A 27,269-nucleotide genomic window follows, 5' to 3' on the forward strand; every position below is an offset into this window, starting at 1 on the left:
GGAAGGAAGACACTAATCAAATCAGAATTAATGGGTTTGGAGACTTAATTGCCACTTCATTCTAAACCCAGTCCAGGGTCTATTAAACTGACGAGTATCTCTCCTTTGTCCTCAACAGATTTTGAATCAGAGTATCTATCATTGTTCCTTTGTATCATAGTTGGCTTGCTCTAGCAAGGTCTGAGAAAAGAAGCTTAGGCTTGAAAATGAACATGTTTCAGGTCAGTCTTATTAATGAGGATTCCTTAGAAACAGGTAATCTGGAATATGTAAAGAGCCAGGACCTTTCCTTCCATTTTAGAGGCATGTTCACTAGACTAGAACCATGTCTTTGTTGATCTTTCTTTTTCTTGTCTTGTAAGTCTGGCAATTTGGGCTGCATGGACCTACCAGTTTATTGGCAGCCCTTGAGTTTAAAATTTTCCTCAGAGCTAGACCATACAATTTTTAATTCTCTCAAATCAGGGATGGAATTGCAGAGCTGCCAACATCTGCAGGATGCAGGAGACTTGCATGTCATATACAGTACAACTGGATAGTATATTATGTGTATGGATGTATCTATAGCCTGAAATAATAAGAATGCCAGGTCTTAATTTGAACTGTCTCCTGTTTTCCAACTGACATTCCAAAGCATCTAATGGGTGGCATTATGGGTATAAAAATGAGGTCCATGAACACTCTGGATGTTAGTTTAAAAAAAAAAAAAATTGTGTGTGTGTGTGTGCTTATCCACATGTATCTGGTCTCCTTGCCTAAGAAGGCATGTAGAGCCCACACATAAGATATGTTTAGAAGTTGAGTTTTGCACAGACTAACCTGTATGTGCCCAGACCTTTTGTTGGATCTGGCTTAGAGTTACTACTGATCTTGTTATTTTTTTCCCTTCAGTTTCAGTTAAGTTAGACAACTATCTAAATACCACATAATGTAGCTGCAATTTCACAAAAAGAAATACCTAAGAGGAAAGTTATTATCATTAGCAAGCCCACTGAAATCTGTTGTAAGAGAGTATGATATTAGAGAAAAGAAGATTAAATATTTCTTACTTCAGGTGACTAAGCTGCAATAAGAAATTAACCTTGTTTCTGCCAACATTCATTGTGCTTCTTTCACATATTGGTATTTGTTTAAAAACTGTGACTGTTTGGTATATCAACAGTGCAATCTGGTATTTTTAGAGCTATTCCTAAGCATATCCAGAAATCTCGTGGTTAGCATCCAAAAGCACACAATTACAGTAATTTCACTTAGAAAAAGATAGACTTCCCATCTCCCCCAGATTCTACCACAGAGTACAGATTTGCACACTAATGTGATTTGAAACTTAATTTCTGTAAGTTATTTCGAGTGCCACAAATTTTTTCTTCTCCAGATATAGACAGCATTAAGGAGTTGGTTTTCTGAAGTGCTAAGCATTCAGGTCTGAACAATCAGACTTCTTTAAAAGGGATTCAAGTTTAGAACGAGAAAAGACAAAGCAGTTCTATTTTTTTGTTGCTAGGCCTTTGTTTGCATGTGTGCAGAATACCTAGTAACTGATATTAACGAGGAATACAAGTCATGTGAGCCCATGAATATTCAGAGGACTTAAACAACAACAACAACAAAAAAATCACTCCAGTTATCCAGAGAGCTCAGTATGAAATTAAAGACTGAGCTTCTTAAAACAACTTAAAATACACAGTTACAAAAATGAAATTGCAATTTCTTCACTTTCAGCTCCATTTAGAAATAGAACATTGGCTTTGTGCAATAAGCACGCACTTGCAACTTTTTTTGTTTTTTAACTTAAAAAAGAGCATTAGCAAAAAACTAAAACCCTAAAGAAAATATTTAAATTTAAAGTTAAGTTCAGTGGGGCATCATCCTGATTTAAAAAAAAAAAAAAAAATAAAAAAATCCTCAAATGGTTAACTTAACATTTGCGAAACAATACCTACAGAGACTGACTGAGTCCAGGCTTTCAGCTTAGAAGAGCTGAATGAAGGCAGTTGCAGAAGTTGTCTGCTTCCCCCCCTACTCCGCTTACAAGCAGACACTTATTTTTTTGTTGTTGGTTTTGTTTCTAATCCCAGAAAAGAAAGAAAATTCTCGATGTAAACCCAATTTCTGCCCCGCCTCCCCCCAAGTCTTTAACTCCTCCTTATTTTGCAACCAGAAAATTTGTGTTTTTCCACATTTTTTTGTTACATCCCTCAAATGAAAAGTGTGATGTTGGAGCCCTCCTGCCTCCCATTTCTCATCAGAATACTCTTTCTCTCTCCGGTTGGCTGTAGCATTCTCTGCAGTAGCCAGCATCTTCTATTAATAGCTATAAATTTTAACTGGAAATATTTAGTTCTAAACAAAGTCACATGGCTTTTGCATAGTTAGACTTTTTAAGGCACACAGCCAAATAAGCAAATAGGAATAAGTCAAATAATTCAGTGTTTCCAAAACTGAAATAGAATCTTTTAATAAACTGAAGTTATTATACCCCTCCCTGAATCTTAATTCAATAATATAAAATTTAATTTGTCATTTGCAATTGTTGCAAGGGTATATTATCTCTTTACTACTACAGAATGAATGAAATCGTTTAATCTTCATTGTTATAATCAGAAGTCATTAACCTAAACTAGGAAGGTGTGAAATTAACGTTGCAACAGCCTCAAATTTCAGTATGTTTGCCGAGGGATAATTTTTTTAATTATTTTTTTAAAAGCAGCAGAGCATAGGTTAATTGCTTCAAGAGAGTTGAAGAATATATTTTCTCTAGATTACTCAACAATCTCTTAATTTATTGCTTTTAAACAAGTGTGTCATTTAATCCAGTTATTCAACTTTTGCCAGCAATTTCACAGTTTAGCATAACATTTGCAATTTAATTAAATGCTAATAAAATACATCACTCATATCACCTGCAGACCAAGATGTGGGTGGCTCAATTACTTCAGTATTTACAGCTCACTGAGTTGTGAAGGGCAAATGGAAACTTTTTCACATTACTAAACAGCAGTTATTTGAGAACTAGCACTGGAGGAAGATATGAATGTTTTGTCTCACATTCCAAAAATGGAATAATAAACAGAGAGGCAGAATGGATATATCACTGTTCCCTTATGATAACGGGGAAGGAAGAAAAAGAACAACTCAACTCTGATTAATAATTAGGATGTCTTTTAAAAATGAGGCAGCACTTCAAGAAAAAGGACACCTGATTTTTGTTGTGCTATTAATCAGTCCATGTCTGTACAGATCTTAGTCTCATATTTATTCTGATTTTTATATATATTTGTAAGGGAACCTTCAGGTGGTTTGCTAGAATTATTAATTGCTTATTTTTTCCCCACCATGTTGATTACTGCTTTTTTTTTTTTTTTAGTCTAAAATATACAGTAGCTCATTAAGACCTGGTGAAGTTCATAGGTTCCTTGGCATTTTCCTCCAAGTTCTGAGCAGGTATGAGAGAAATCTGTTCTATCCCAAAACATCTTTAATGTCCGCTAAGCTAAGGCAAAAAGCAGGAAGGCTTCAGTGCAAGGTTCACACTTTCCTATGCAATCTTCCTTCTCTTGGACTGATACTAATATAGATACTATAGCTACAGATACCAATATCTGCATTCAGTTGTATTCATTTGGGAAAATATTTCATTCAGTTTGCATTCATCATGCATATCCTGGGCATCACTTTTCTTTATTCTCTCTCTCTTTCAAAAGACAACTTGTTTTCTTAAACAGCTACCACTTCAGAAAATGGTTATCTCTGCTTCTCTGGTACATAGGACTTCTGTAACGACAGACAAGCTTAGTCCTTTGTGCAATGTCTAGAGAAGAGAAGGTCTCTGGGTTATTCAGAGGAGTCAGTGGGTTGCAGGCAAACAGGCACAGGAACTATGGGACAGTTTTGAAAGGAATGATAGAAAATGCTATAGCATACTGCTAATTGTCAACATGGGCAGGGGAGGGGTTTCAGAGGAAGTGCAGAAGAAAGAAATCGTAAACCAGAAAGACAACCAGCATAACATTGTAGGTATTTATGGACATTCTTCCAAAGCGTTAAGACAACTTGGGGGGAAAATACCGATATGCTCATGTGGGGAAAAAAAATAAAAAGTAGAGAAGTAAAATTAGAATCACTTGATTCGAAAAAACAAGCAAGCAAAAAGCCACTGATCTCTCTTCAAAAGGAACAGCAAGATCTTTCTTTTTATGTAAGCATAAGTAAGGCATTATTTGCCTGTCTGTCTGCTTTGCATCAAGCCTGGGATCCAAGATTTGACCAAAGTCAAAGTGGCTTTGCCTCCAGTTCTTTGTACCAATGACCAGCATACTTTGATTTGTGGTTGGAAAGCAGCTGTTGACAAGACTTCAGAACAGAGATTTGAGCTTTTATCTAGAGCTACAAGAAAAAAAAACCACCTTAAACATCACCTTATTTGTATACACTTCGGGATCTACCTAAAACTTATCAGTTACCTTCTGTTGCTGACTCATTATCCAAGAATTCTGCATTTACTTGAAACGGTGGTGTCTACTGCATAGTTAATGCTATATCTAGCAGGCTATCATCTCAGCTGCTATCTTCACTCAATTTTGAAGTCCATCTTGACCAAGAAGCTACTTTTCTCTCTTTGGTATTCTTGTCCCTGCTGCACTTTCTCCATTTATATATTCCCTATTTGAACAAGTTCATCAACCTCTCTTCCTACAAAGGCCCATTCTCCAGACCCGCATGTACAGTAGTGTCTATAACAAATTGATCAGTAGATCAGAATTGCATATACTGGATTATGCCACAAGGAAATCCTAGGAAATAAAGCTATTATTTTTTCATTCTTAATATGATAAGAGGTTAAAACTTCATCTGATCCAGATCTAATAATCTCAGTGGAATTAAATAATACTCTAAAACTAAGCAAGAGGTGAAAGTGAGAACTACAAAATTTTAGAACTGCATCTTCAGAATGGAAGTTTCTGACACACACAATTAGGGAGAAAAAAATACATCCTTCTGGAAAGCAGCTCCTCTTTTGAAACTTGTGCTACAATCTTTAGTTATAATGTACTTTTACCCAATAATGAGGAAAACCTATAAACCATCATTATTTGAGGTAAAAAATTAAAATATTTATGGATTTTTTTTTTTTTTAACAGTGACATAAAACCACCTATTTAACAGTAATTAACCAACAAACATCACGTTGCAATATCTACTGCTCCTCCAACTGATTTGGGTGCTGTAAGTACTCTTCAGACTGATGGCAAAGCAACTAGTTAGATTTTCAGTAAGTGATGGCACACAGAAGACACAAGTTAAAAAACTTTCCCTGAGAAAGAAAACAGTCCTGTAAGTGAATTTCAGTCAGATCATTGAAAGATGAGACTAAGCAAGGGGCCACTAGGAAACTTACAGGAAAACAGAGGGAAAAAAAAATATTTTATGTATGATCACAGCTAAAAACACACGTTGGACAGAGAAAGGGTGAGTACTTTAATTAGCAGATTAAGCATTCAGAAATGAGGAATGTTATATTAAGAGAATGGAGACTAGAACAGGGCATTGTAGGGGGAGCATTAAAAAAGAAACATAGAAACAAAGGCAGAAGAAATACAGTAAAGAGTAAAACAGCAAGATAGCATACAAGAAAAGACAGAATAATTATATGGAGTTCTAAATTTGTTCTCAAAATCTGATAGCACTCATTTTGATTTTAGTTTTGTATTTTTACCTAGTCTGGTAAGTCATATCCAGGTTGGTTTTTTTTTATTCTTTTCCTTTTCTATTCCTTCCCTTTCCCCTTGTTTTGTTCATATGGTTTGTCAAAACTGGGAAGCATGGACTAGTGGAATCTGATCTACTTTTAATAGAGACTATCACTTGACATGGAGAAAAGAAGCAGCAGAAAAAATACTTCATTATTAAAAGTTGAAGCATAGTGTCACCACCACCCCTTTTTTTTGTTTGTTTTCACTGTGTTTTTCAGCTTCCAGGTTTAATTGTGTTTCATGTTTTCACTGCGTTTTTCAGCTTCCAGGTTTAATTGTGTTTGGAGGCACCGTACTGTCATGCTGCATAAGTTTTGTCACCACACATACACAGTCTATGACATCCCATAATACAGATGTTCATCCTAGCATAGCACATGAGAATGGATGACAAAGGAGAAAGCCAAACACGTTGGAGGGTGATGCTTCCCGCTCAGGAGCAAGTTCCAATAAGTAAACACATCAATCTAACAACTGTAACATTAGGAACAAGGGATTGTGATAAACAAGTTTATTTTATTCCTTGTGTCGTTATTAATATAAACCATGATTCAGACAGCTTTTGAATAAATACTTGTAAAATAAATTATTTCCAAGGGCTTATTCTGATTGCAACATTCCAAAACGCTTACAAGTCCATCAATATTGCATGAGCTTGACAGCGACTCCTAAGATGCTCATACATATGTTTTCATTAGTTAATTGAGCTTATCACGAGGGAGAAAATATTAAAATTTGATAGAAACTACAGTATGGGAAAGTCAAGGGAGATTAGAAAGTGTTAGGACTACGTATTCAAACATTGTCAGAAAGATTGGTTTCTTACCTATAAAAAGAGAAAAAAAAGCAATCGGTAAGCTTAAAAAAAATTAAGACAAGGAGAAATCTTTTACCTTGAGGAGTTCTTACTGTAGTAGAGTCGATAAGCCTGAAGATAAAGCATGCAAGACTTGCAAGGGAAATTTTATGGACTGTGCTGTGTAGAGGTAGGAAGACAATAATAATCTCTGAATAAGGTCAAACCAGGATACTTCTGTGACGTAAAAAATTATGCCCCGCTAATCTCTTGAATACTTCCAATGAATCGATAAACCAGTTGCACAGGGACAGAAAAGAGGCAACTAAATTAAAATCACAGCCTTAGGGAGTCTCTAATATTTCAGATTAATCAGATGAGGATCAACTATTTAAATAGCTGAGAAGAATTAGTTATCAATTCCAAGATTTTCACATATAACACTACAGAATTTATTACTGGGATTATATCTGATGTTACTATCTCCTTAAAATCAGTTAAGTTAAAGTGTCCTATTTAGAGGTGGAAAGAGGCTACAGTGAGGTTTTTGGGGTTTTTTCCTTGTTAAAATCTCCAGTCATGAAGTCTTTGTGGTCAATTAGAATTTTCTTGACTTTATTTTTTTAGATTTTTGAAGTTACTGACCTATTTTGCAATCAGCAATAATAAATCAGCTTTGTCTTATTGGATTTTCTGAAAATTAATGAGTGAGCAAATTTCAACATGAAAAAAAGCTACTATAAAAACTATTATAAACTAATCAAAATTGAATAATAAAGGTCACAATTGGAGAATTACTTGATAAATCAATGTATTAACAAATTATTATTTTACATCCCAAATTAACACAACACATTATAAATCAGTCTTGGGGTCGACATAAGAGTGGATTACCTAATGTTAATTCAGTATCAGAAGACTGAAGCATTGTTTTTCTTCAATCTAAAATCCCAGATGGTATTCTAGCCAGAACAGTAATCTTGATCTAAGTAGTAAAGGACCCAAATAGCTCTTCTGGTTCTCTTGCTCAAGAGAGGTTTCCCAGAGCAAGCAGTGAAATCAATTTAGCTGGTCTAAAAGCACCCAAAATAGCTATTCCAGCTCAGGACTTTCTCCTCAAATTTCAGCTCAGGAGTGAGTATTCTCTTCTTGCTTCCCCTTGCACACTGTAACACTAAGCATGTATGAGGACCTCACCTGGGGTGACAAGTAAACTACTCTTGCAGTCTAATATGTCAGATTCCAGTAATCCTTCTTTAACCCTGATGGCAATTAATGACTTTCAGATGTCAGTTGTGAGGTTTCAGCAGCATAAATTGTGTGCCTGTACCTCCATAGTTGGTTGTAACATGGAAGACACTCTCTCCCATAAAAAAAACCCAAACCCTAAATGAGCTAGGTGATACCCTTGATGGACCCCTGCCCTGACACACGCGAGTTACCGGAATTCTGAAGTAACATCAAGGGTTAACCAGGTAGCAGCACTATTTATTTCTTCTCAGTAGCTTCCTGAATGTTGCAATAAATGCATGCAGTGGCTATTGAGAGCTGCCTTGTTTTTGTACAGAATTAAAAAAAAAAACAAAAAACTAGGGAAATAGCCACAGGACATCATGGACATTTAAGTTGGTTGCAACATAAAATGTGTTATTCTGGGTAAGGATCCCATTTTCACTGGGGTCTTGACTTCTACCATCCATTGCTAGTAAAAGCAGTATTTCAGTAAGTAGACTGTGTTGTAAGTTGCCATTTCCTTAGGTTCATGTTCCCAGCCTTTTGCGGTAAGGACTCCTTTGTCTCATGAACATTAGTGACAGTAGTAGGTAACTCAAAGGTTTACAGGGGCTATCGAGGGAAAAAAAGTATATGTTTAGGCAAGAAGAGGAAGGAGGGAGGTGGGCATGATTTCTGGTCCAGAGAGCTTACAATTTAGGTGTCATACTTGACCTACCAAAACGGTTTTGCTCATGCAGCTTTACGATGCACAGCCCTGACAAAGCGCTGCTAATCCAGCCGCAGCGGGACAGCTGCAGAGCTTCAGTTCTGCTAGAGCAGGCAATCCCAGTCACAGTTCACTTCCCAAGTGAAACAGCACAAAAACAATTTTTCCAGCATAACAGATTCCATGGTAATGACTTTTGGCAGCACAGCTGTGTAGGTCAAACTCACCTACCTCTAACTTTGCCACACATAACCCCTGTAAAATTCAGTCATAGTGAGAAACGCGTGCAGATTAAAAAACTTGTAGAAAACAAATGGAAACAGTGAAAGGATTATAAAAGCAGAATAATAGAGTAGAGGTCACATCAGACTTGCTACCCAGTCACTCAAACATTATGCAGTCATGACACAAAAGATGAGCCTAAAGGGTAGCTCTGAAGATGTTTTGTGGAGTATCTTCAAAGCAGGACTTAGAATATTCAGTAAAATAAGAAATACATAGGAAATCAATTCCTAGACTCTTTTACTTCATTTTTCAAGAAAAGTTGCAGTATATATAGTTGTTTTAGCTATTGTGTGTTTGCACAGTCTGTAATGCTTATGACTTTGTAAGAAAACAAACAAAAACCATTCTAGACATTTTCTCAGAACATGAAATAGATTCATTTCTTTCTGATCTAAAAAACATCTAAGCTATGGAAAACATCTGAAGACTCAAAAGGCAGTACTTGAAACTGTTAGCTTTTCCTTAAATTCTTGTTTGTTTGTTAAAAAAGAAAAATAAAAAACTGTCAGAACAAAGACTTCTAAGCACAGTTTTAAAGGAATAATGTCTCTGGCAGTTTGTAACCCCCTGGTGAGCAAGCTTAGTTTTCAATGTTGTTAACCTATTGCTCATACATCCTTGAAAGGAGTAATATATGCTTAAAACTTAGATTTCATTATGATGATTGCAATACTTGTCAGAGCCAAGAACCATTCATAGTGGAGTTTTTAACAGAAATTGACAGTGGACTTATATTCCTGGTGGTTATAGAGGAAAGGTTTTGCTAAAAAGTACTTATTAGCACAAGTTTGAAGTGTAGTGCTTCTAGATATTTTCCAAAGGAACATCCTTCCCACTGGAAAACAGGTTGGATTGGGAACTTAGGATTCACTGACAGCAATATTTAGTTTTTTAAATATAAAAACAAATGAAAAAAATGACAAAACATGAAAAACCACAGTGCTAACAAGTTTCATGTGGAGCTTTGTCAAATAAAACATAAACAATTTTAATTTAAAATGTTTCTACATACATTTCAGATATAAATCACTCATATTTTCAGTATGCATGACAAATGGTGACGCCCGTGAAACTGGTTATGAAGCATTGTGTGCTAAACTGGTAAAAAGTTCAAAACAAACAGAAAGTTGTACTTCTTCACGCATTAGTTAGATAGTTATGTTGTGGAACTCCTCGCCAAGAGACAGTCATACAGATTAAAAAGTTAGAATACAAAGCACAAAAGAAAAAAATCCCTCCAGACATATTAAATGCAGAGAGGTGGTATCCAAAATACACATTGTTTGGGACTGGAATACTGGGGAAGTGCCAGTAACATGATTTTTATGTTCTCACACCTTCCTTAAACATTGTCAAGGCCCCTCAAAGACTGGATTCAAAGTGAGAGGAATCTTTGACATTAACCTGTATAATACCCCCTATATTCCTAAATCAAAGCAAAGCTAAAACCAGGACTGAAAGACGTATTTAATCTTCCATTTCTACTAGTTATGTGTTCACAATAGGATGGTAAGCGTTAAAGAGAAAAATCAGAGGGAAAAATTGTGAAATTTCCTTTACTAACCTCATAACGGGTTGCCCCAAGAAATATGTGAGCATAACATTGAAAGATTATATTCAATTGGAAATTTGAGAATTACTGACAGAAATTTCATCTATTCATCCTACTGCTGAATATAGCCAAAACGCACATCTAAAAGCCAATGCATCTCCTTTCAAAGTACAGACTTCTTTCAAATAGCTTGATGAAAGGTAGCACAAGAAGAAATAACTTGCATAATCTATGCAAATCCTGAACTGCTGACAGACAATTTAGAGAGGTTATATTTTTTAGGTTTATTTGCTATAAGTTATTTTCTTTGAAATTTTCTCTCTTTACAAATTTATTACTCATGCTATATCTACCGAAATGAGGTAGCATCTCATTTATCACTGTGTGGGAACTCTTGATAATGTAAGCACTTTTATAACACCACATTATGTATCATATAATAGGAGCTGACAATTATTTTATTCATACTATCCTTAAATTAAAAAAATAAGAAAGCAGTAAGAAACACTTTCTTTTTTTGAAAACCCTATAATAAATAGCTTTTTTGTTCATGTTGCTAGTACAGAATAATTCAAAAAGTAATTTCAGAGATACTTGCAAGTCTAGTTTCAAGAAGCAGAAAAGATACATTTTAGTTACTTGAGACAACTAGCATCCACTTGTGGAGAGGACAGATAACACTTGCAGTTAGGTAATATTTATCATCTCAGTCTAACCTTTTTAATTTCTTCCTTGTGCTTCCCACCAAATTTGCATATTTTTAGACGATCTCTTTACTAGCTCCAAATTTCTTACAGAGCGGAACAGTGGGAAAACAGCCAGCTTCCACTTGCTTTATGACTTCATCTTTCTAATCTGATCTTCTCCCTTGGTATTGCCTTTTGAAAAAAGTATTCTAAAGGGTTAAGCAATTTTCAAAATACAAGTGTCTCTCTCCTTATAGTCAGGAATAGATGTGCCAAGTCAAAAATAAGACAGAATAAAAATACACTAGTGATCTATAGGATAGTATTAAGACGGCCTAGCTTAGTTGTCATAACAAATTTGACATCTAAATTCAAGACTCTAATTAAGAGTCTCTACATTGCAAAAGATCTGATTAAGTGGTTCACTGCTGCAAAAAGGGCAATGCCGTTCCTCCCCCTCTTCTCACCGTGTGACCCTGCCTGCTCTCTGTTATTAGCTCTGGTACTTGCCTGATTGCACAGTAAACTTATTTAGCCATCAACACAAGGTGGGGAGGGGAGGGGAATCACTTTCTATGCCGAGGTAGTTTTCTGCAGGTTACTGAACTGAATTGGTTTAGCACATGAACAGCTAAGGAATAGAACTAAGACAGAACAAGCGATGGGATTATATGGCCAGAAACAGAGGGGAGAGGAGGGACTGGTGAATAGTGAGCTGACAGATCAGACCCCTATCCATAGGGCCTGGATATCTTAGCTCCTTGCAGCACAGACAAAAAAGCGATTATTGTGATGGATAAGTCTGGCATTGATTCAGGTAGTCAGAATTCGCTCTATGCATTTTATATGCTGCAGTGTAATATAGATAACAGATTCTCATCTCTGCTAAAATAAGAAAAAGCTGACTGTAAAAAAATCTTATATTTTTTACTATATGTTTAAAAAGACTTCATTGAAGTCTAGAGGGGACGTATTTCAGAAGTTTGAACAGTAGATTCAGTAGAGAGGGTGGGTTCTGCAGAGTTGCTTGAGTCCAGACAGGAGGGCTTATATAAGTGTGTGACTGACAGAGAGAGGAGTTTTGGCATATACGGTGAAATGAGTCAGTACAGTCACTGAGAATACCTAAATAATCCCCTGAAAACAAGCACAATAAACCCTGTAAATAAAAGTATGCCTTTACTTTGTATGTTGACACATATTCTTACTTGAATTGCTTGCAAGTACATATAAGAGAATCACTATCAAAATAAATGAAAATAAAACCTAACCATTACCTTATTAACTTGGTGGATTTACTGCTATTATTTGGGATTATTTTATTCTCAGAATATTTTAGTTTTGGCAAATTCAAATATATATATATGAATATAATGAAATGTTTAATTCTGTCTTGTTTTAGAAACAAAAATATTATTAAAATTTATTACTTCCCCATCTTTAGTGTTTCACCTGAAGATCTTCTACAAGACAGTTTTATACTTAATAATTTAAATGCAGATTGTCAACAAAAATCCTCCAAAAGCAGATCACACATTTAAGGAAGAAAAAGATTGTGAAATAAATGGCTGAGCAGAAGTACTACAGAGAAGGATCTGATAACTATATTGAACTGTACATTGTACAAACTGTCCCTACTCTGTTGACTGTGATGAGCTGCAGGAGAATCCTCCACTGGTTTACTCTGACAAGTTTTAGTCAAAGACACACATAAAATAAGACCAAGCTGAGAGCATGATGAGAAAATTAATAAGCTTACAAACTGTGATCTGTGAGGAAGGGCTGGGCTTAGGGAGAGAAAAGGGGTGAAGATATATGGGAACAGTATTCAAGTGTTTGAAATGGTATTACAAAAAGAACAAACATCGTTCTTGTACTCATCTGTGCAAGTACTGCCCATCAGCCTTGAAACTAAACTAGAGTCCTATATGACTTTCTTGACACTGACTCTAGCCACACACTTCTGATGTTCTAAGGCCAAAGTATAGTTATACCTGAGAATTACTAAAAGAAAGTTGGAAGAATTGGGGTTGGGTGGGGGTGGGGGGAATCCCAGCTGTTTCATACAGAAAACCGTGCATTACGAAAAGGAGAGAAGAATATTAAGTATATATTGCTCTCTACATTAAAGACATTGCATTCCTAGCTGGGTAGTAAAAGAGAAAGTCTAGATTCTTCTGGTCTCATGTGGCAACCTAAGCTTTGTCTCCAATATATGAGAGAAATATATTGCAATACATTATATTTTCCAATATATATTATGCCTTTGCTCTCTTCAAAAGGGAATCAATGAGCCATAACCATTTTTATTTATTCTTCACCGTGCTGCTCTTCACAGGGACTGCTATTCTCCTCTTTTCAATTTCAGTGGCAAAGCAGACTTCAAGTTAAATTTGATTGATGAAAAAAAACACAAAACTAACTTTACATATATTTGTTCATAATAATATATATATGTGTATATATTCATTCTATGGTTATGCTGAGAGCAAGTAAGTTTCAGCTATTAACTGTAGCTTAAAATAGAGTATCAGTTTTAATGACAGCTGGTAAGCAGCAGCCTGTTTTCTCCAGAGATACACACACTTCTCGCCCTGGGAGAGAATAAGGAGTCACAAAATAAGTCAGTTCTTCCATCATAGCCACAGGCTTTGCACTTAGGAATGATGAACGTATGCAATAAAAGTCATTAGGTTAAATATTGGACAAAAAAGAAATCATGGAAGTAACAGTCTAACAAAAGTTTGCATCTTGTTCTGTTTTGCATTATTTCTATAGAACTCAATAAAAACTTTGTAGGACTCCATTTGTTTCACCCCAAGCCAGTCTGTAATTCTTCATTAAAAGGTAAAATAGACATTAAGAAGTTTTAAGATCTCTGCAACTGTAACAAATACTTATTTCTAACTCTTCTTTATTTCCACATTTGTAAAGTTTAAAACACTATATTGCTTCTGTAGACATTAATTTTTAATGAACGACGGATACGTGTGTATTTGACCAAAAAAAGTCAAACCTAAAGAGCAAGATTATTCTTGGACAGCCACAGAGGACTAAGAAGATTAAGCGGATTTATTCAGAAGAAAGGCACAGCTGTAGCTCCAATACCAGCTAAGCCAGGGGAAGACAAGGAGCCCAGAAGAAAGCGCACCATTGCTCTTCCCCATCTGCATGCAGCATTGCCCTCATATGAGAGTCTGCCAGGGGGTGTGTGCCCTTCCAACTTCTGACATAACATCTGTATTTTTCTAAGCCTTACGTAGCAGGACTACTGTCTGATTTTTCTTAAGGGCACTACGTAGCTCCAAAACTAACATTAAGTTGTGATGTTGCACAATATTTACCTCACTGAGTATTAGGGGATTTTTATTTGCTTTCTGTGCGATTAACAGAGTAATCATTAATTGTGAAAGAGAATGAGAGAAGAGTTGTGCACCTGAGCACAGGATTACAGAACCGCAACAGTCTTCATTGATGTACACAATGAGAATTTTGAATTTCTGATACTGTATTAGTTTTAAAATAGTTAATATTTTTCTAAGGTGGTCCGAAATCTTAGTAAATAGTTCTGGGAAAACAACAACAAAAAACCCCTACAAGAATATGAAATAGCGTTAAATGACTAAGAAGAATGGCAAATGAATGATAAGCATCTGATTCCATTTGAGGTTGAATGTGAGACTACTGATCATCCTTTCAAGGACAGGACTAATTGTTTGGGTTGCAATATATTATTCTCTGTGTATCTGGAATGTCAAAGAATTCTTTAAAAAAGAAGCAGGTCTAATCTTAAAGTGATTTTCCAGTCAAAGAGGAAAATAAGCACTTTTTAGACTTTTATTACATGAAAGGAGAGCGCAACTTGTTCAAAATAGACAATGAACTAGTACAAATTAATATCCCAGCCTGAGTTGTCAGATCCTATATAAGTTAGCATATTCCATAATAAACTAGCATTCTTTTTTCTTTTTGCTATGAATGTGCCACATCTCCAGAGGTTTTCAGAGAGCTAGATGCACCTTGCCACTGGGCAAGATCTTTTTATGGTATTCTAAAACTCCTCATGGAATAAATAGCATAGCATATGATGTGTTAGCAACATCCCTGACATTCTCATCATAAATAGTCTACTTTTTTTTTTTAAACCTGAGCTAACAGTCTTTTCTTTGTTTTTCACGAACCATACTTTTTCACTAGCAAAAACTTTTTCATCTATAATTAAAGAACCAAAATTAGGAATTCTGAGGCTGTTTCTTTCCGTCACATGGTCTCCAACTCAGAACCACTGCCAACTCTTTGGTACACTCTTGACAGTCAATCTTGCTCATATTCTTGACAAGAACAGGGAAGAATACACTTTTTTTTTAGCCCTTTGATCCGATAACTCTTCTGGCAAAATGAGTTTTATACCTTGTGTCTAATGAAGAGTTAAGATCTCTAAGAACTTGTTCATTGTGTAAATCCAGTTTTGTGTACAGGATTGAAACAATTTTAACATTAATTATATCAATGCCAGCACATGAGAAATTCTTAAAATCCAGTATATAATGACTGACCAGTCACATGTAAATCTTATGGAACTGATAATACCATGAAATGTATTTAAAATGCTTCTGAAACAACATCTTTACTTAACCTACTTTTTACTTGGCAATTACAATATAATAAGAGGATACACACTTCCAGGTAACATCTCAGCTGAAAATGACAACTTAAAAAGACATAATCTGTTCATAGCTTAAGTATAAGTTTACGTACTAACCAAAGCAATATAGCCAATTTAAACAGATATTAAAATGTCTGCAGAAGGCTTGCTCTACTCTAATTAAATCCTTTTTAAGCAGATTTAAATTTAATTAGAGCAGCCTGAGCATGTAAACAAATTCTCTGACACTTTAACACATTGAAGCAGCACATCTAAGTTTGTATATGCCATTAAAGAGACTTAAGTTTTCACCTCCAGAACTAGTAAACAGTAGAACAACTTCCCTGCGAAAGTCAGGTAAAGATGCAAATTCTTGGAGTATTTCTAGTTCATACATACACAGCTGCAGCACCATAAATTATTCCTCCTCCCTCCTGCGGCTCCATCACCAATACACTAGGCAGCCTTGCTTCTTAATTGCTAGCTTTGCTTCCTTTTCACCAAACAGTTTCTCTGTCACAATAACCCAACTTATTTCCCTAGATTAAACTTCTGAGAATATTTCTTTTAAAGCCTGAGTCCTGACACCCATGTTTCTCTTGTATTCAGCATCTGCTGCACTTTGAGACCAGGGGAAGGTTCTTAAACCTTTCTGAGGTAAATTCAGTTGCTTTTGTATCCACCAAGACACCTTTGAGTGCATCCACCAAGACACCTCACACAAAGCCAGAGAATCACATTGAGCATTTAGATAGGTCCACTAAGCTGAGTCAAGGTTTACCTGAACAGTCCAACACCAAGCACTGAAGAGAGAAATATTTCCAATTCTGCCTTTCCTCAGGGCTCAAGGCACTAGAGGGATGCCATACTGGTAGCTGCAGCCTAAATAGCTGAACCACACGTATGTAAACTTCTCTTTTAGAAGGTAACACAGTTATTCTTTTCTTTCCCATGGGAGATTTAGTCAATCCCACTATCACCTAATACATCTTAGCTATGCAACTAGATTTGAGAGATGTAGAGTCTCATCTTTTCCTCTGTCAGTGAAAATTCAAGCCTATTTCACCCATTTTCCAGATAACTGACTACTACCCATGCCATTCAGCCAGCCTCTGGTCGAGCCACCTCATCAGCTACAGATTGACAAATCCACCAGTTTCACTCACCTCTGATACTGAAGGACTCTTTCCTTTCCCGCTTGAACAAATTTTCTGCTTCTGGATACCATTCTACCTTACTGAAGCCAGCCTTTCCCGTGCAGAAAGGGTCACTGAGAACACTAGACCATAACCCTGTGAGCTACAACTTGCAGTCCAGGTGCAGCTCAGAAGAAACCTTAATTAATTAGGAAGCAGGTGCCCCTGATCTGTCCACTAATACACCTATTGCCTCTCCATGTTGCCTGCTTCATACAGCACAAAGGAAAATATTTTTTCAGAGCAACACTTGCATTTTTTCCTGTAAATTATCACCCATAAAATAAGTCATTAGATTGTAAGAATAATAGAGGGAAAAAATCTTTTCTTTCTTTCATTGCATGGAAGTTTCTTGTAACATTGTTATTCTTAAATTTCTTTAAAATTGCCTTCAGCATTTTTTCCTCAGAAATATTCAACGTTGGTCTAATGGATTCCCACTGATGTCTCTGACTTTAAGAAATAAATAGTTGTGCCAAGAATGTTTTTTTCTTAACTTATACATGGTACAGCTTAGCAAACTTAATTTTGGCTTACCTCCTCTTGGAAAACATATTCCTAGATAATTATACTAGAAATGTTTAAAAGCTTTTCAAAGTCTTCTCTGACCTTTTCTGTATTCTTTTTTCCCATATCCTATCTGTTAGATAGAAATTGCTTTAAAATGTAAGATAGAAATTGCTTTAAAAAGCATTATTGTTTTAATTTTTTTTTTCACAGTTTTATAATCAGAACTATCACTTATAATTCTGTGGCCTGTTTTAACACATAATACAGGCCACCTAATTGCTTCCAATCCTTTTTTATTAAACTTAAAATTCCCATTCAGTTTTTCTAGAAAGGAATAAATTCTTGATTTAAAAAGTTAAATCTGGCAATGTTTCCTATTTTAAAATTCAATTAGCTCAAACAATGGGTTTCTTCTCATCTTGCTTTACACTGAAAGCTTCCCCATATTGCTAATAAGTTCTGTTACCATTCACTGAATTTTTATTTTCCTGCTATAAGCTCATAGTTTTACTATTTTTACCAGGTATCTTCTTGTAACATTCTAACAAAGCCATATGAAAACGATGCCTGTACTCTGGGGAACAAGTAACTTCAGATTCTCATTATCCTCCCTTCAACCAATATTTACCAGATGAAGAAGAAAGAAATTCTAAAATGAAATCCTACTACAATTTAGTTTCAATCACATTTTATTTGTAGAATTAAAGTTTATTAAAGAAGCATAGTTTTGCCTCTGCTTAAATTTGACCTTCAAGTCCAAGATTTAATAGGCTAAAGATTAAAGTAAATCACGGTGGTTTGCTCATCCTTTGTGTTATGAAGAGCTGCAAGGAGGAACTAAAACATGAAAAAAACCAGAAGTCAAAGTTAGTTTGTGAAGTCAGACTAAGGAAAAGTATGAGCATTAGAAAGAGTAAGTTTTAAGCTATTCAAAAGGAAAATAATTATAGTATTCTTTTATATATTGCTCATCAGATATATGCGAAATGTAATCTACAAAGAACAGTATTTATTAGTGGGCAATCCCATGGAGAGTACAAAAATTCCAAACAGTTTACTTACAATATTATAGCTATATTTATTAACAATTATATAATTAATAAGTAAAATATAATCCATAATTGCATACAATAAAAGGTAATATAGTTATGAATTATAATAAGCAACTTGTTTCAGCAAGTAGATACATAACATCATGGTTATCCTCACAGTTCTCTTTCTATTAGTATCTTTGAAAAAGTTGTTAATTAATATTAGAAAAACTCTGTAATGTGCTGTCCCTGCATGGACAATGGAGATACTGATGTTATGTCACTTTAAATAAAACAGAGACAAACAAACCAAGAATGTCTTACAAAAAAAATCCAACTACAAAATGGCATATTGATCCTTGACCCAAAATAACAGAATTTCTGATTTTCAGGGAAGTCTTCATAGACTTCATTTATCAGAACCTAGATTTGGACATCGCATATTTTTTAAACCAAGCCCAAATATGTATTTGGACCACAAGGACCTCTCAGGTCAGGAAAAAAAAAGGTAAGAAAATCTTGTTAGAGAACTCTGTGAGATGTTTCAATTGCTTCAGAGCATCTGCAAGCAGAGAGCAAGCACACACACCTTATTGTAGGCTGATATTTCCATTTCTGGCTAAACCTCAAAAGTGTCCAGCTGGGTGAAAAAGCAAACAAACAAGTAAAAGACAAGGGTGTCCGGGGCAGTCAGGGTCTTGACACTGGGTGTGGAGAAGGTTCATTTTAGGTCCTATACAATTTATTATTTCATCCATACTGAGTAACCCACCACATAAAGTGCTGCGGCAATCTCTGCTTATGCCTACTGATTTCTCTCTGCCTATTATCTCCTCAACAGACTCATATGGTCAAAATAATAATCAGCAAAAAAAATCAACAAAATTGCTCCGTCTGAAAGGTAGGGGGGGACTTTCAAAGCAGCGTGGAGCAGACACTAGTGAGGTCTCCACAAGACGGTTATCAGGAGGGGGATGTACAAGGTAGCAAGGTCTGTGTACGGAACCTGTCCAAGGCAGAGGTACGAGCAGTAAACCTCAGTGCTTGGACATCCTGGCAAAGCAGAAACTGAAATGAAACAGGCAACAGCCCTATTTGTTTAAACAATGCCTGAGAAACAAGAAAATCGAGACATAAGGTAAAAATATGCATTCATGTTTAATCATCCCCTCATCTGTATTGATATTTATATCACACTGGGTGTGTGCATAAAAATGTTTACATGCAGAATCTTGCACTAGCGGCTGACTGTAGCAAATGTAGACATTTTAATTTAATCTTTTCTTTTAAGTGAATTTTATTTTTACACTCTGTATTAATGAATTTGAAATCAAATGTTAATCAAAGCTTGAAGGATCAAGAAAGTAATGCTAAAACCATACAGAAAGTTAAGTTTACAAAAGATGCTGAAGAATAACCTCCTCTTCCCTGGTAAGTTAATTTTCTTTGTGTTTAGGGCTATCTGCTCCCATTCCCTCATTCATTCTCTGTCTGGTGGCCCACCATACTCTTCTCCCCTTATCCAACATTTATTTTTCACATCCTTGTTAAATTTTTTTTATTCTTTAAATTCTATATAGCTAAGTCTTTCTGCACAAAACTCCACCTAGAAATACAATTGCTTAAATAAAAGGAAATCCACTATCAGAATCAACATGACATTTGCATGCACCCCATTTTTTCGTTTAGCCTCCATTTTAAATGTCTCTTTTTCTACAATTTGCCCTTGCTACTTGTAAAGGCAGTAATCTCTCCCCGTTCGGCACTGTATCTCATTCTATCAGTGTATTATGCCTAGCAAAGTAAGAATCTAATATTGGTTCAATACAAATACTGCTGTGACAATACTTATGGAAATGACAGTTAGTAATATCTTTATATTTAATAAAATGATAAGTTAAGATCAATGAACAACTGATTCATGAAATCGTTCTTGTAATTTTTTTAGTAATCCTCCAAATAATTAAATCAAATTAAATAATTAAAGGGTGAGAATTATAATTTAATAAAAATTAAACCTGTTCCATTCCTAATTTGAGTGCATTGCAGGAAAGCAATTTGTTAAAAGAATATTACTTGGGTTGCAGTATCATGTATTCATGTGATGAAATGCCAGAACTAAATTTCCCATGGAAATCTAAGCCAGGTGCTTTGGGCATATGAACGCTGATACGATCTTTAATTACATGATTTCATTGTTTTCCTTCAAGACCTTTTTCATTACATTTACTGAAATGCTGACATTTACAGAAAGGATGGTACTCATTTAACGAAGAGCTTTTCAATATTTTCTTTCCCGCTGTTTATCCAGTCTGTGGTCTCACAACTAATTTGTTGCAGGTTATTCAAGACCTGCTCTGAAGGAAGAGAGTAGTATTTTCTTCATTAGCTTTTTTACAGAGCTTATCATGATAGAACCTCAATGCTTCATAAACACGACGGAATTTACTTTTATAAAATCACTGTGACACGACTGCTCTTAGTTTGCAATAGAAACACTGAAGCAAAGGGAACTAAATACAAGTTATGTTAACGCTCAAAAAAGGGGAGAGCTAGTGCAATTCATGTTGGATTTAGAATATGAGAAATTCGTAACATTTGCTCTCCAGCATTGCCCAAGCCTAATGTAACCTAAATTCAAATAGTATTTCTAGTTTGGACCTCAGAGTTTCCTGCACACCAGTATTCAGGCAGTAACACAGAGGTCATTCAGTGTAAGCAGATAAATGCTAGCCGCCACCCAAGGTTTTTTGAAATTTGTAAGCATGAAGCAGCCTGAACTCCCTTACCCACAGGGGCTGCAGGGTGGTGCAGTATGGGTGGATCTGAATGGCAGAATACCTGGTGCCAAAGGGATGTTGTTCCTACATACATATATATTCATATGTTTCAGAGGGTTTTACTCCGAACTACATGCAGTATGTCCCAGAACTGAATATTCATTAGTGGTTGGAACATCCTCTGAAAGTAATCCTGCTCTGAAAGTAAGACTGCTCCATGTGGTAGCAGGAACAGAAGATTCACTCCTGAACCAGAGTCCTGATTTGAACTAAAATGCTAATATATGCACAACATAGAGACAACACTGGGTCAACCAACAGTAATCCCACTTTCTTTCCAAAAGTGACGGCATAATGGCATTGTTAATGCTTCTTCTTGCCCACTCTGCAAACTAGTCCCACTAGGAAGTGGGATGTAAAATTGCACCTTTTTTTTTTTAAAAAAAATTTTCAGGGTTAGCCAAAAAGATTGAGAACAAAGAATGGTTGTCATCTATTCTAGAGTACCACTACACAACCAAGCATGCAAGAGCCACTGAGCCAGAACAGGGAATGCAAATCTTTAACAGCGTTGTTAGGATACTCTAGAAGAGGAAAAACTGAGGTTCTCGTCCTTCCTATGCAAAGCCTGTAAAATTGCACAAGCATCCTTGTGATCAGAGAGCAGAAAAAACAAAATAAGCACTGTTAGAATTTTTTTTACCCCTATGTTAATAATCTCTTTATAATGAACTAGTAATATATATGTCACAAGAATGCTGAAATCCTGACTTCATGTAAGTCAGTGGAAAAAACTCCTATTAACCTTTATGGGGTTAAAATTTTACTGTAAGAATTAAAATATAGACACTGTGCAACAAAAGCAGAGAAACTCCACAGCAGATTTTCAGATTAATGTGAACACAACCACCTACTAAAAATAAGGGTGACTTAAAAATACTTCAGGCTAAGTAATAAATCTTTGTAACTTTCATATAGACAAATAAGAAATTAAACAAAGTAAATTAAAAGGTTCTATAAACAAATGCAATTAAAAGCGGGCATATTTTGCCCATTGTTTATTTCATTTTAACACAATTTTTCCCATAAATACATATTGATGATAATTGTACACAATATTATCCACCCCTCATGCCAGTTTAGAACTGCAATAGGATTTTCCAAGGGCAGACTCACAGCTAGGTCCTTATAAAGTATATCATTGCTGCTCTCTGCTGGTCAAAGGAATTATTCCTTTATTTAAAACCTTATAGAGGAAATTCAGAAAATTTTGTAAGAAGCACAGTAAATATCACATGAATAGGAAGATCTTTCATGGTATTTAAATCACCACCTCAGTCATCACAATGATTTGTTTTCATTGGTATGCCTGTATTCCTGAGACCATCAAAATTAGTAATAAATACTGGAATTACACAAACAAAACTCCACCTTCACAGGTCATGGCATTAAAATTCATAGATGTACACATCTAAAGTCACTTTTGCTTGTAAAACTCAAATTTTGAAATCACAAAGCAGAGCCTAAAATTCCTCAGAAATCAACAACAATGAAAATGTAACGCTATGAAGTTCGCCAGACATGATGGGACAGTGCAATGTTAGAACTGAAGACCATTTCACAGATCAAAGACAGTCATTTCCATCTCCAGTTCACGGTATTCATCACAGTGAGCAGTGTGACAATATCGGTGTGTATTGAAACAATGTAGATCCTATTTTTTCAACTGTAATTTGTTAACAGAGGCTGCTGTCTGAAATTACACTGGCATCAAAGAGGTTTTACTTCATTTTTATACCATTAAAACAACCGTTACTAATTTTATTTTTGGATCCTATGTGGTTTCTGCTGTCAGAATTTATGGTATACCGACTTGTGTTTCAGAGTGTTGCTTTTTTTTTTCCAGGTTACCAAGCTGCACTGTAATATTTTCTTTTCGTTCTGTGATGTAATGTGGCCAGTTCTAAACTCAGAACTGTAAAAGTCCAGAAATACAGAATTTAAAGTTGTAAGTCACAGTTCTGCAGGAGTGTGAAAAACCAGAGGACAACTGTCAGACTCGTTTTTGATGGATAAACCGTATGGCACAGAAAGAGCAAAGTTCGACCGAGAGGAGAAAAGTGAGGTGCATAATGCAGTTGTAGAGAAGCCTGACTGAGAAACAAGACATTTGCACTTAATGGAAGGCAAAGCAAGAAGGTCGATGAATGCAACAGTTTAGAGGGTTTGTGGTGCAAGAGTCAAATGTAAAGAGAGTAAAGAAAACATTTAAGTAGTTAAAATGTAAAGCAACGTGGTTTCTGTTGTGCCATCTCACTTCAAGGAATGAAGATTTGCAAAGATTGAAATATCAACATTTTCTGAAATATAAAGGCATTGTGTCCAGACTAGATCAACTACCCAGTTATTAAGGAGGATAGATAGACACAGGAAGCTACAACAATGAGTCGTCAGAGTCCGAACAAAACCTCCAAGTGAATGAACTATCCGCAAAAGAGGTAGTTTTAGCTACAGCCAGTAAGGAGCAAGAACAAATTTTGGTTCCATTCAGGTTTTCTAACTTCACCTTAAAGGATCTGATTGAATCTGTATATTGGTATTATGACAACCGGTACAAACTTTAGTAGATCTCATTTGTAATATTCTTAATGTTAGCATTCAGACCTTCATAAGTATGAATTACCTGCCAAAAATACCCTCTGAGACAAAAGGATGGCTTATGTGTGAACATCCTTTTCCCCCAACCTGTGTATACTTGTTACTCTTGGAAGTTCATGCCCATTTAACAAAATATATTACCCAGCATGTACCTAAAACACGAGCAAATATCTGATCAGCATTATCTTGTCAAAACCTGCTTTGATTCTTTGCCTCAGTTAAACTGGCAAAGAATTTTGTCAATAAAGAACAAACAAATATGTTTCCTACCATTTCTAGTTTCAAGCATCTTTAAGATCTTTCTGGATTAATTTCGATTTGAATTCTGATATAAATAGAAGTCTCACTTTTGGAGCTCTGAGCCGGCTAGTCCTTAACTAAGTGGTCCCACTGGGTAACTATTGCTCAGTATGAATTGAGGTTTCAAACGTGGCTCCAAAATAAACAACATCAAATTACCATAGTGTGAAAATCATTTTCTCTTCATAAAGAAGTATTTTATGGTGGACTAAGCTAATTTTAAAATTTGCTCAACTATGAGATGAAAATTATACCCAATCAGTATGTAAAAAAGTAAGACTCCACAAATCATATCAAATAATATAGTATCTGTACCTAGCAAGAAAAACAACTCAGTTTGGTTAATCAATTTATTTAGCAAAGTACAGAAATATGAATAATTTATTTGTTTTGAGTGCAAACTCATGTTTTTCTCAATGAAATATCTCAGCACTTGTACATGGACACATTTAGCCATAGTCTGGGATTACAAAAATTGAATTGGCTTTGAGCATAGAACATTAAAAGAAACTGCTAGCTAAAGAATATATACCCAAATGGCTTAGAGAGCTTTACCTGAGGCCAATGCACTTCACTTTATGACAACATAAATAAGATGCAGAAAAACATTTTGTCATTTCTGTGACTGTTTTCTAAAACTCTACTTTCTATTAAGTAGCTTACAAAACATACTGAAGCAACTGTCCAATATATTGCTACAGAAAGAAATCTCTGGGCTTTTTTGTGCAAATATATGTGCATAATATATAAACTTACTTATTCCAAAAACATCATTAATGGCTAAAAAATGTACATGATTAGAACAAATACAAAATTACATTTTACTTCCCTTTTTCCTTAATTTCCATTTTTATGTTGTCATTGCAAGTTATCAAGACATTGATTTCACATTGTTTATTTTTTAATTGTTAATATTAAAATTTAATCAAATATTCATATACCAACATTCTTTAATGACAACTGTGAGATTTCAAAATCTAAGCCTCCTAAGTGTCTAAACTTTGTGGCCAATTTCATTTCTTAGTGCAAAGAGCTAGGACTTCAAATCCAAATATGAAAAAGCACTAGATCACTCATTGCCTTTATCAAAACCACCAAGATTTGTCCTATCCATCTCTATTAAGCAAGAATGCTTTTTCAGCTGGTTCCCATAAAATTTCAGATAATTTTCTCTTGGCCCATGTAATGTAGCCAAAAACCTTTTTCACATCAGCTGAGAAAAAAGAAGATAATTCTAAACCAAGTCAACATGTAAAGCTGGTTTGTCACTCAAGCCCTTTACCTCCCTTCTCTGAGCACAGCTTCTTATAAAGCCACCTCTTTTGGCGGTTCTATGGTAGGTGATTGAGATATTGTGATTGGGATCACAATCACTTGCTTCGCCTCTCTCCCACTGTCTGAATAAAGTATGGATTTAGATGGAGAACTCAGGTTCAGCCTAGGAGAAATTCTGAGCAACTAATTTAGGCTGTTACATGAAATGAAGAGAATTTCTGTCTTCTACTGCGTTCTTTCTGAATGCATCTCTTTACTGGATCCCCAAACACAGCAGCGGCAAGTCTGCCTCAACTCTGCTTCACCACCTCTGCATCACCATGGTCAAAGAGATTGCATCTCCTCTCCACAGCATTTTTTGACTGTTGATTTCTTTATCACCATGTGCTCATTCAGAGCAACAGCACAAGGGCAGGCATCTGGATGTGGTAGAAGTGGTAGACTATGGTATACTAAAAAAAGTATAGTACACGTCTTACAATGTACTTTTTACCTGTTCACCAGCAGACAGTGAAGAAATCAAGACTTCCTAACGATGCCTCTGAAGATATAAACAATCTGGGACCCACATCCAAAGAGATGGTATCCCTCTTTATAACCTCACAGCTGAAAGCAACCAGAGAAAGGTTAATTCAGCTACTTCTCTCATCATCTACCTATGCATAAAGTTAACTTAACATCCAACTAATAAACACATGATAATATTGCCTTACCAATCTTTATTCCTCATGACATTTACCATTCTACCTTTCACCTCAAGCTGATAAACCATTTTGTGTCACTGAAGTCTGAGCGCAGCATGAAACGGGAAGAGGCATGAATTGCACTGTGCTCTGGGTTAGACTCAGTGGTTTTAAATGAGCACCCCAGGAGACATAATGAACGAACTCAAATGCTTTTCCCATTATCATTTTCTGTAATGATTTTTGTCGTGAGTGATTAGCTCCATCTTATTAAGAGATATGGTAACCATTTCAAATTTCTGTGTGGAGAAAATGAAAGTATGCTGAGACCAGATAAATGTAACTAAAGAAAATTGAAAAAACAAGAGGGAAAGCTTGCTGTCATGCTGTTAAGTGTTACTTATCATATGTGCCCAGGGTGTCTTTGGGATAAAAGCACAAACTTCACAGTGGAAATTCAGTTCCTACAAACATTACAAAAACTTAAAACTTCCTAGGGGTCTGGGGGCAAACAGTGAGGAGCTGAGGCTCCAGCAGGGATGCTAGACACCTTCAAGATCTTGCCTGCTCCTTCACACTTAGGACATTGCTCAAGGCGAAAGCAAAGTGACACTGACTGACGATGGGCTTTCCTCAGGCCTTTCTAGGAGCCAAGCACTTGCCCAGGGTAATGCACCCACTGTAACGTTGCGTAAAGGGGGCACCCTGGCATTTCCTATCCCCCAGCACCCACTAGTGATGTAAGGCTCATTTGAGGTTTTGCACAAGTTTTGAAAGGCTCAGCAGACCACAGTGAGAGTCTGCCCCTCTACTCTGCTCTGGTGAGACCCCACCTGCAGTACTGCGTCCAGCTCCGGAGCCCTCAGCATAAGAAGGACACGGACCTCTTGGAGCGGGTCCAGAGGAGGCTCACAAAAATGATCAGGGGGATGGAACACCTCTCCTATGAAGAAAGGCTAAGAGAGTTGGGGTTCTTCAGCCTGGAGAAGAGAAGGCTCTGGGGAGACCTTATTGCAGCCTACTGGTACTTAAAAGGGGCTTATAAAAGAGATGGTGGCAAGCTTTTTAGCAGGGCCTGTTGCGACAGGACAAGGGGGAATGGCTTTAAACTAAAGGGAGGTAGATTTAGACTAGATCTAAGGAAGAAATTTTTTACGCTGAGGGTGGTGAAGCACTG

Source organism: Aptenodytes forsteri, unplaced genomic scaffold, assembly GCF_000699145.1.
Source record: "Aptenodytes forsteri isolate BGI_AS27 unplaced genomic scaffold, ASM69914v1 Scaffold333, whole genome shotgun sequence".
Taxonomy (NCBI): Eukaryota; Metazoa; Chordata; class Aves; order Sphenisciformes; family Spheniscidae; genus Aptenodytes; species Aptenodytes forsteri.